The sequence below is a fragment of the Chrysochloris asiatica genome, unplaced genomic scaffold (assembly GCF_000296735.1).
Source record: "Chrysochloris asiatica unplaced genomic scaffold, ChrAsi1.0 scaffold00011, whole genome shotgun sequence".
Taxonomy (NCBI): Eukaryota; Metazoa; Chordata; class Mammalia; order Afrosoricida; family Chrysochloridae; genus Chrysochloris; species Chrysochloris asiatica.
The window spans coordinates 14,134,740-14,146,683 of NW_006408529.1; positions in this window are offsets into that span (position 1 = coordinate 14,134,740).

An 11,944-nucleotide genomic window follows, 5' to 3' on the forward strand; every position below is an offset into this window, starting at 1 on the left:
TAAGGCATGCTCACCATGGAATGGCCAACATTCAAGGTCAAAAAGGCAACATTTACCTAAGGACAAAGTTCAGAAGAGTTGGGAAGGAGGATGGAATGGAAATAGGAATGACAGGGAGGCAGTGAGAAAACTGTTGTTGCATGGAGGGGACTGTAATCATTGAAATAATACACAGTATATGATTTGTTGAATGTAAAACTGATGATCTTGTCTGTAAAACTTCACTCAATTCACAATTTTTAATTTTTTTAATTAAATTAAAAAAAAAAAAAAAGTGGTAAAGAACAAACTTGTCACTTTGAGGATTAACGGGTGCCTGACCAAAATCATGGTATTTCCAATCTCCTTATGGGTGTGAAAGTTGGACAATGTATGATGAAGACCAAAAAAAAACCTGATACATTAGAGGTTTGGTGTTGCAGAAGAATGTTAAAAGTTCCATGGACTTCCAGAAGAGCAAACAAATCTGTGTTTTAAAAAGTACAACCAGAAAGTGCCTTAGAAGTCAGGACAATGAGACTTTGTTTCTCATACTTGGGATAAGTTATCAGGAAGGACCAATCCCTGGAGAAGCACATCATACTTAGTAAAATGGAGAGTCCATGAAAAAGAGGAAGACAATCCAATGAGACAGACTGGCATAGTGAAAGTAGTAGCAGGCCCAAACATAACAACAATTGTGAGGATGGTGCAGGACTGGGTGATGCTTAGTTCTGCTGTGCATGGAGCTGCTATGAGTTGGAACTGAATTGATTGCACCTAACAGCAACACAGCAGTAAGTAAATAAGTAAGAAATATTTGCATCTATAAAGAAAACAGTGGAGAAAACCCTATGGGGCAGTTCTACTTTATCAGATGAGGTCACTATGTGTCAGAGCCAACTCCACAGCATTCAACATCTCATAGCAATTTTTTTTTTTTTTTTTGTCTTTTTAGAAACTATCATTCTTTTGCCATTTTGCCATTACATATCTAAATTCTTGAATGTTTTGTTCAGATTTCTGATCTTATTCTATACTCTCCTTAGTAAATATCAGCTCTGCCCAGACCTTCAATCACCATCTCTATTCCAAAGATTCCCAAATTGACAACTCTTGCCCAAGCTTTTCTTCTTAATTCCAAATCTTGTCTCCTTTACTCCTCCACCTGACTGCCACAAAAGCTGCTCAAGTTCTGCCCCAAAATGAATTCATTGTCTTCCTTCTCAAAGCTGGTCTTCTCCAGGGTTTTCCACCTCAGTGAATGAAATAATCATGCAGTTACACAAGCAGAAATGAAGTGTCCTCACCGACCTCTCGCTTTTTGTTACCTTCCAAGTTCAGTACAGCACAAGTCTGCTGATTTAACTTCTTAACGAGTTATTGCATTTCCTTTCACCATAAACTAGAGTCCTGGTGTGGCGCTGTAGTATAAATAAGCACTGGACCGCAAGGTCAATTTGAACTGCAAGATCGCTGATTCAAACTACCAGCCGCTCCTCAGAAACCCTATAAAGGGTCACTATGAGTTGAAAACGACTTGATGGCACTTAACGACAATAACAACAACCATATTCTAGTCTGGTGTGGCGCTGTAGGATAAGAACGTGAGTGCGATGTCAGTTTGAATTGCAAGGTCGCCGCTTCAAACTCAATAGACACTCCTCAGAAACCCTATATAGGATTGCAATGAGTCTTAACTGACTCAACGGCATTTAACAACATCAGCAACAACATAATCTAGTCTAAGCAACTTCTAAAAAGTCCAATGACCAGATTGTTGCTGTTGTTGATTATAAGAGATGAAAAACAGTCTAAAATTGCACACAGAGCATATTTTAAAACGGATAGTGGTGGTGGTGGTGTGCCATCGACTCAGTTATTATAACTCATAGCGACCCTGTATCGGGTCTCCCAGAAGCAGATGGCGAGTTTTAACAGTCGACCTTGCGATTCAAACCGATCTTATGGTTCAGTGCAGTATCCTGCTGCATCACACCAGGACTCCAAAGACCTCACAGTGTTCATATTTTTTAGAACCCTTCCCTTGAAGATTTAGCTATTTCCAATGGTCATGAATTTTCATAGGAATGAGTCATGGAATAATAATAAAGGGGTTGCCTAATGATATTATATTAAAAGCAAAATGGAGATTTATGAACCTCCAGGACTTAAATCTTTATGTTACTCATTTGTTCTTTTTTATTTACATTTTATTTTGGATAAAGCTGACATTAGAAAATTTAGTGTGTAATTGAATGACTAGTTAAGGACAAGTGATGAAGATTACGAGAAACTAAAAAGAGTCTAAAAATTGTAAAAAGAGCAGATTTTAAAAAAGAATGGTGGTGGTGGTAGTGTGCCGTGTGGAGTCAGTTCTGCCTCATAGCAACCCGGTATAGGATTTCCGAGGCTGTAAGTCTTTACAAGAGCAGAAAGCTTCATCTTTCTCGCTCGGAGTGGGTTTCCCAACTACTTTTGGTAAGCAGCCCAGCTTGTAATTTACTATGCTACCAGGGCTCCTTTTAAAAAGGATATGCACCAGTAAACAAAAATTGATTTTGAAATCCTATTTTACATAAACTCGATTTAACGTCAAGAGAAAAGTAAACATTAAATGCAAATGTTTCAAAGGGAAACAGTACAAAGCAGGATCAATAGATAAAATATGCATTTTCAAAGGTGCCTCCCCAGGCAATACAATTATAATATATAAATAAGTATTGCACATAATTAATAGTCTGTTCATATTTCTAAGTGTTCTCTGGGGGTGTAGGGGAAAGTCACTAAATGTGTAGAAGTAGTTAGAACACGAAAAACTCTCTCAGCAGTACTGCCTGGAAAGCCAAAAGCTCTTCAATTTCACAACTACCAGTTACCCATGAGTAACCATGACAACAGTCTCTGTGATTGTTAGCAATGTGCCTCTTAGAAAATGATATAGTTCAAGGTCAGACTCTACATTTGTAGAGAGTACTCATCCTGTTCCTCTGCACAAACTTGTCATTGAATAGCAGCCAAAATCCGAGGCTCTCTTAACCTTGAGGCTGTTGGCCAAATGGCTCTGCTAGCCTCCCTCCCATGGTTCCGGCTAAAAATTTCCTGTTTCTGCCCTTTGTACCCTAGATCATGTGGGGTGTTTGCAATTCCTGGAAAGCACTCTGTTGGGGCCATATTTGTAATGAGCAGTCAAGAAATCCTTCCTTTTGGTCTCTACATCATGAACCTGAGGGCTGATGGTTACTACGGCAAGTCACAGCTGTGAGCAAGGTTGGAGTCCTTCCCAGAGTGGGGGCCAACCTACCAGGAATGAAGGATGAAGCACAGCCTGGATATTCCTCTAGTTCATTTTTGGTATCTGTGGTCTCCAGACATTTTTGATAGCACATTCCTATCAGCGAAAAATGTTGAGCACATACTTCTAATATATGTTTATTTACAGTATCTATTTACAGTATCATACAACAGAGTTTCAAAAAGTTCATGGAAAAAATGGACTTGAAAGATAATGAAATTTTGTCCATGAACTTTTTGAAGCCCCCTCGTATACTGAAATCTATATATTTAAACAAAGCTTAATTTTTTTTTTAGAAAAAAAAAAAGAGATAATATTTTCTTTTGTTTTTAGGGTTGCAGTTAGGTTTATTGTCATTATTTCATTTTTTTCTCTGGAAATCGGCTTGATTTCCTCTTTATTTGGAAATCCTGTAACTACATTATTCCTTCTTTTTTACTTTGTGAGGTTTTCTTTAGTTGCATACTGATCTTTCTGGTTCCCAATTCTCCTAGGTTTGTTTTATTTTGGATACTTCCATATCTGGGTTGCTAGGATGGTGAGACTTTGTCTCTTATACTTTGGACATACTATCAGGAGGGTAACTTTCTAGAAAAGGACATTATGCTTGGTAAAGTGGAGGATCAGCAAAAAAAGAGGAAGACTCCCAATGAGATGAATTGACACAGTGGTAGCAGCAACGGGCTCACACATAACAATTGTGAGGATGACACAGATTACATAGTGTTTTGTTCTGTTGTGCATAGGATAACTGTGAGTCAGAACTGACTCAACTGCACCTAACAAAACAACAACATATCTGGTTTGAGTTTTGGCTAGTCTTGTCATTAATGTATGCTAGGTTCAAGTTGTATGCTGTTGTTAGTTCTGTGTTCATAGAACTCCCTTTAGTATATTTTGTAAGATTGGTCTGGGTTTTGAAAATTCTTCTAATTTCTGTTTATTTGTAAATGTCCTAATTTCACTATTATATTTGATGGACAATCTTGGAAGTATATGATTCTTCATTGGCATTTTTTTTTTCTTTTGAAGTTTTTATTGTGGATTGAGTTAAAAGTTTACAGGACAGATCATCAGTTTTACATACAACAAATCATATACTTTGTTTCATTACAAAGATTATAATCCCCTCCATGTGCCATCAGTTAACAGTATTTCTCTCTATTCATTTTAGCTCTTTAGTTTTTTAAAACACTGAGGCATATATAATAATTTACACCACCAAAGGGCACATTCTGCAAGTCTGCCTCCTGGCCGCCAGCTCTCAGTCCCTCTCTTTCCATGAATCTAGATTCCTCAGCTGCTCCTTCTATTCATGTCCTCATCTCTGCCTCCATCTCTGGTGTTGCTGCTTCTCTGGATAAGATCCTGCATTCCACTTGTGCTCTTCTTCCTTGATGGTCCTAGGGTCCTCTGTTTCTGAACTGTAAGATTAACTACTCCCCCGTCTTTGTTATAAAACTTCTACCTTTACAATTTTGATAGTCACAATTACTCACTACTGAATGATAAGAATCTTATCCCCCATCTCTTTTTACCAGACCCATCTAGATAAGATGAAAACTATTCAGTGGGGACTCTATCTTCCCCTGTACACTCTTTTTTGCTCCCCCCCCCACCACACTCTTAAACTCCCCCTTGAAACCTTGTAAGTCAGTCACTTCGTGCCTTTATCAACCCACTCATTTGAGGTAGCCAATGTCTATGTTGCCCGCCCCTATCTACCCTGTATACACAGGGAATAGCATTGATCCTTGACATGAAGACTCCTTCCCTCTCTGTTGGTATTTTGAGCTACTACCTCCATGAGTATAGGTCAAGTTCATCAAATTGTACCATTTACCCTCGTTTCCTTTATCAAAAATATTTATTTATTTATTTATTTTAATCTTCTTCTAGTCAAGTTCTGATGATCAAGCCATCGGCTAGGTCAAACGGATACGATATGCAAGTTTGGGTGTTCTTGTGCATCTCCCCTCACTTCATATCTACTGGATGCTTCACTGTCAGCTGTAACCCTCTGTGGCTATGTCCTTGTCCATGGGCTCAGGTGTCCTCAGGTCTCACCACACTTTGGACCAAGCAGCCTTTTCTCTTCTCTCTCTCATCTCCAGGTCAACAGGACTCTATGGAACGTAGTTGAACTCAGCCCATTTCTTCATTGCTGCCTTTCCTGCTCTTCTACTCACCAGTAGATCAATATGGTCACCAGCAAGCTTACATGCCTGCTCATGTGTTCCCTTTGAGTTTCAGTCTTAGAGGGGAGTTTGTCCTGAAGGGACTTGATTGCTTGCCTTGATAGCTTCCTGGTGAACAACTTGCTTATTCTTATAGTATCCAATCATACTGCCATTTTTGTTTTGGGTTTTTCTTGATGATCTTTGTTTGAAGATGTATCTTCTGTCACTCTAGCTGTTCCAGGCTGTGGTGCTTGTCCTTTCTAGTGGGTCTTTTAGCATTTTATATAGGTCATTCCATTGTCTTCTTGCCAGTTTGGTGTCTGCTGAGAAATTAGAGCTTAGTTTTATTAGTTTTACCTTGTAGGTAACTTTTAGGTTTCCCTCAGCTATTCTCAGGATTCTTTTTTTTTTTCTTTGATTTTAAAAAAGTTTGATTATAATATGTCTTGTTGATTTTGGGGGGTGTCCCTCCTGTTTGGGTACTGACTCAACAGCACTTAACTACAACAACAACATTCTGTTTGGAGCTTGCTTAACTTTTTGAATGGTTATCTTCTTATCTTTCATGATGTTACAGAAGTTTTCTTCCAACAACTCTTGGCCAATTTTCTCTCTCTCTTTTTTTTTTTTTGTCTCTTCCTGTTCTAGAATTCCAATCACAGGTGAGTTACTCCTCTTGGTACTGTCCCACATTACTCTTAGACTTTCTTCAGATTTTGTAGATTGTTTTTTCAGATTGTTCCTCAGTTGTTGTTATTGTCATTAGGTACCATCAAGTCGGTTCCAACTCATAGCAACCCCATGCACAACAGAACGAAACACTGCTTGGCTCTGTGCCAGGCTCACAATCATTGCTGCTCATGAGCCCATTGCTGCTGCTGCCACTGTTCCAATCCATCTTGTTGAGGGTCATCCTTTTTTTCTCCGATTTCCCACTTTACCATGCATGGTATTCTTCTCCAGGGACTGGTCCCACCTGATAATATGTCTGAAGTATGAGAGATGAAGTTGTTAAGTGTCATCGAGTAGAGTAGGTTCCAACTCATAGCATAGGGTTTCTGAGGAGCAGCTCATGATTATTCCTGTAGCAGATGAATATTAAGAGATCTGTCTTTAAGCACAGTCATTTGGCCTTCCATTGATTTAATTTAATTTTTGCCCATTCAATGTACTATGTATTTCTGAAGTCTTAATATTAATCTTCTGGCTTTCTAATTGCTGTTTTTGTATGGTTTCCATTTTTTTTCATTTCTTTTGTCGGTTTGTTTTGGTAGTGTTTTCCTGAATTCTTCTAAAGTTTTTTCTATGTTCTCTTTGTTTTTCTTCATCTTTTTCCCAATCTGTTAAAGGTACATAAACATCATTCTTTTAAATTAGTTATCTATTTACTCCAACTCCATTTCTGGTACTATGGTGTCTCACTCTGTATTTTGGTCATCTGTTACAGGCACTCTATCTTGTTTCTTCACATAAGTTTAAAATTTTCTGAGACATGGTGGAGTTGTATCTATTTTTAATTGATGATTGTATGCTGGTGTGTTCTTAGGCACTCACCACCTGTCTTCTGGAAGATGTGATAGACACTGAAAATGTGAACACAGTCCTCTGTTCACTGTTTGTGTAGCATAGTTCAGGGTAGGTTCACATATCTCCAGAATTAGGGGTGTGGGGTGGACACTCATAGAACCTGACTCTAAACAGAGTAGAGACTGTGCAGGAGGGGGTGCCACTGGCCACTCGGTTGGCAAAGGCAGGGACTGAACTTGTCCTGGGCAACCAGGATGGCATAGAACAAGGGAGAACTGTACCCTGCTTGCCTCTAACCTTCAGCTGTATCCTGTAGCTGTAGGTCACTGTATCAAGATTCAATCTATATCATGATGCTACACCACTCCATGCCACTGACAGCTTGCCCATTTTTCTTCTCTCTCATTGCTCCTGTTCAGCTTCCTCTTTCAGTCAGCAATCAGTCTACCTCTTTGTCCTGTCCTCTGAAGCTCAGGTTTCCAGGATCCCCATCTGTATCTATATCACTTGGTCTCCCATGTCTTTGTTGCAAAGTGTCTGCTCAGTGCATGTACCAACTCAATCATCTTACCCTGGAACCATGTTTAATATTTTCTTTACATTCTTCAACAGACAATTTTGCACATACCTAATAGAGTATAGGGTATTCACATTGCTTTTTGATAATTATTGCTTTTCATTATTGTCAGAATCAACATTTGAAAATAGTTTTAGGGGTTCTCTAGAGAAGCTAAACCAGTGAAACACACACACACACACACACACACAGAGATATAACTAGCTAGCTAGATAGATAGATGGATATAGATAAAGATATGAAGTCCTGGTATGGCGTTATAGGATAAGAACTGGACTGGTTTGGTTTGAACTACAAGGTCAGCAGTTCAAACTCACCAGCCACTCCTCGGAAACACTATACAGGGCCACTAGAGGTTGAAAACAACTTGACAGAACTTAACAACAATATGTATATATTATGTTGTTGTTGTTAAGTACTGTGGAGTCAGTTCCAACTCATAGTGACTCTGCACAGGGTTTCCAAGCTGTAAATCTTTACAGGAGCAGAAAGCCTCATATTTCTCCCGCAGAGCATCTGGTAGTTTTGAACTGCCGATCTTGAGGTTAGCAGCCCGATTCGTAACCATGACGCTACCAGAACTCCTTATGTATATATATTTTATATATATATATATATACTGGAGTCCCGGTGTGGTGCTGTGGGTTAATGCACCAGTCTGCAAAGCCATTTGAATTGCAAGGTTGGCTGTTCAAGATCACCAGCTGCTCCTCGGAAACCCTATACAGTGTCGCTGTGGGCTGTGATTGATTCGACGGCACTTAACAACAACAACAACAACAATATATATATATATATATATATGTAGTCCTGGTGTGGCACTAAATGATAAGCACTGTAAGGATGGCCATTCAAACTCACCAGCCACTCCTTGGAAACTATGAGTTGGAACCAACTCAACAGCACTTAACAATATAATTCACTGGTATATATATGGTTGTGGTGGTTATGTGCTGTGAAGTCAGTACCAACTTATAGCAACCCTGTACCAAGGCTGTAAATCTTTATAGGAACCAGAAATCCTCATCTTTCTCTTGTGGAGTGACTGATGGGCTTGAACCACTGACTTTGTGGTTCACAGTTCAGTGCTTATCCTGCAAAGTCACCATGCTCCCATGTATATATCATACTAGATAAAGTGAAATCATACGGAGCTCTAGTAGCATAGTGGTTACGAATTGGGCTGCTAACCTCAAGGTTGGCAGTTCAAAACTACCAGTTGCTCTGTAGGAGAAAGATGAGGCTTTCTGTTCCTGTAAAGATTTGCAGCGTTGGAAACCCTGTGCAGGGTCACTATGAGTCAGAACCGACTCCACGGTACTTAACAACAAAGTAAAATCTTAGGCATTAGTGAGCTGAAATGGACAGTTATTGACCATTTTGAATCTGACAACCACATGGTTTACTATGCCGGGAATGACAAATTGAAGAGGAATCGTGTTGCACTCATCATCAAAAAGAACATATCACGATCTGTCATGAAATACAAAGCTGTCTGTGATAGGATAATATCTATGCACCTACAGGGAAGTGTTGGGAGTGATTTGAGCTGAAGGTCTCATACTTGGGGGTAGTTTAACTGAAGGATTGCAACTTTACAGCTGTGGTCTAGAAAATTGGGCTGCTCCCAGGTCAAGCTGCCCCCTGAGGAACTTCCAGGGCTGCCTTGGGGGACAGGGAACTTGCAAGGTTTTTTCCTTTCATGACCTTCAGTTCAAGTCTGCAAAAACATCTAGCTGCCCTATCTCTGTCTCCTTAGTAACCACATGTTACATTCTTCTGATAAAGTCCCACTTACTCCATGCATCAACAACACCAGATGTTTTTTGTACTCTTTTTTCTGCCCCCAGCACTCTCTTTTGATATGTGTATATAATAAACTTGCTGATCTAGGTCTGAGTCATAGTATCTCCCTCAGAGTGCTGTGTCCCACCTGGTTCCAACTTTACTTACATCATTTTGTGTCTTGTGTCTTCCTTTTTTCCTAAGCTCCTGTCACCCCTAATCAGGTTTAATCTCTCTGTGCAGATTGCAGAGTATATCCAGTTATCGGACATGACAGGAAAGACCACTTAATACCACTATTATTCAAATTTACTCATCAACCACTAAAGTCAGTGAGGATGAAATAGAAGAATTCTACCAAGTTCTTCAATCTGAAATTGATCAAACATGCAGTCTAGATATATTGATAATCACTGGCAATTGGAATGCAATGGTTGGAAACAAAGAGGAAAAATCAGTAGTTGGAAAATACGGCCTTGGTAATAGAAATGATGCTGGAGATTGCATGATAGAATTCTGCAAAACCAATGATTTGTTCATTTCAAATACCTTTTTAAACAGCATATGAGTTGACTATACACATGGACCTCACCAGATGGAATACATAGAAACCAAATTGACTACATCTGTGGAAAAAGTCAGTAGAAACACTCCATATCATCAGCCAAAACAAGACCAGGGGCAGATTGTGGAACAGATCATCAATTGCTCATATGCAAATTCAGACCAAAGCCGAAGAAAATGAAAACAAGTCCACAAGAGCCAAAATATGACCTTGAATATATCCCACCTGAATTTAGAGATCATCTGAAGAACAGAGTTGATACATTCGACACTAAAGACTAAAGACCAGTTGTAGGATGACATCAAGAACATCATACAGAAAGAAAGCAAAAAGTCATTAAGACGACAAGAAAGAAGGAAAAGGTCAAAATGGACGTCAGAAGAGACTCTGAAACTTGCTCTCCAGCATAGAGATGCTAAAGCAAATGGAAGAAATGAAGTACAAGAGCTGAACAGAAAATTTCAAAGGTCAGCTCCAGGAGACAAGTTCACATATTAAAACTAAATGTGCAAAGATCTGGAGTTCGAAAACCAAAATGGAAGAACACGCTCAGCATTACTCAAGCTGGGCAAACTGAAGAAAAAATTCAAGACTCAGCTTTCGTTATTGAAGGATTCTCTGGGAAAATTATTGAATGACACAGAACATATAAACATTAGATGGAAGGAATACACAGTCCCTGTACCAAAAGGAAATGGGTAGATGTTCAACTCTTTCAAGAGGTAGCATATGATCAAGAGCCAATGATCCTGAAGAAAGAAGTGCAAGGAATTGATGAAATACAAGTTGAAATCTTTCAAGAAAGTGAAGCAGCACTGGAGGCGGCACTCACTCATCTATGCCAAGAAATTTGGAAGGCAACTATTTGGCCAACTGATAGAAGAGATCTGTATTTTTTCCCATTCCAAAGAGAGGTGATGCAATGGAATGAGGAAATCATCAGATAATATCATTAATAGCACATGCAAGTAAAATTCTGCTAAAGATAATACAAAAGTGGCTGCAACCATATATTGACGGAGTCATTTCAGAGGTTCAAGCTGGATTCAGACGAGGAAGTGGAACATGGGATATCATTGCTAATGTCAGATGGATCTTAGCTAAAAGCAGAGACTATCAGAAAGATGTTTACCTGTGATTTACTGACTACACAAGGTTTTCAATTGTGTGGATCATGACAAGCTGCGGACAGCATTGTGGAGAATGAGTATTCCTGGAACTCTTAGTTGTGCTCATGAGGAACCTGTACATAGACCAAAAGTCAGTTATTCAAACAGAACAAGGGAACACTGTATGGTTTAAAACTAGGGAAAGTGTGTGTCAGTGTTGTATTCTTTCACTATCCTTATTCAATCTGTATGCTGAGCAAATAATCTGAGAAGATGGATTATATGAAGAAAAACATGGCATCAGGATTATAGGAAGAATCATTAACAACCTGCAATATGCAGATGATACAACCTTGGTTGATGAAACCAAAGAGGATTTAAAATACTTACTGATGAAGATCAAAGACCACAAGCTTCAGTAGGGGTTCTACATCAATGTATAGAAAACAAAATTCCTCATCACTGGACAAGTAAACAACTTCCAACTTGAAGTTGTCAATGACTTTATTTTGCTCAGATCAACCATCAACACTCATGGAAACGGCAGTCAATAAATCAAATTATGTATTGCATAATTATGAATCTGCAGTGTTGAAGAGCCAAGATAGTGTTAAGATTAAGGTGCGTCTGACCCAAACCAAGTTATTTTCAATAACCTCATATACATGTGAAAGTTGGTCAGTGAATAAGGTAGTCCATAAAAGAACTGATGTATTTGAGTTATGGTGTTGGAGGAGAATATTAAAAGTACCGTGGACTGTCAAAAGAACAAACAGATGTGTTGGAGGAAGTACAGTGAGAATGCTCCTTGGAAGCCAGACTTTGTCTTATTACTTCATCTTAGTATGTTACTTTTCATTTTTCCCAAGCTACCCTAAGCATTCTTCCCTTATTTTTGTTTTTGAAGTTTGATTATAATATGGCTTG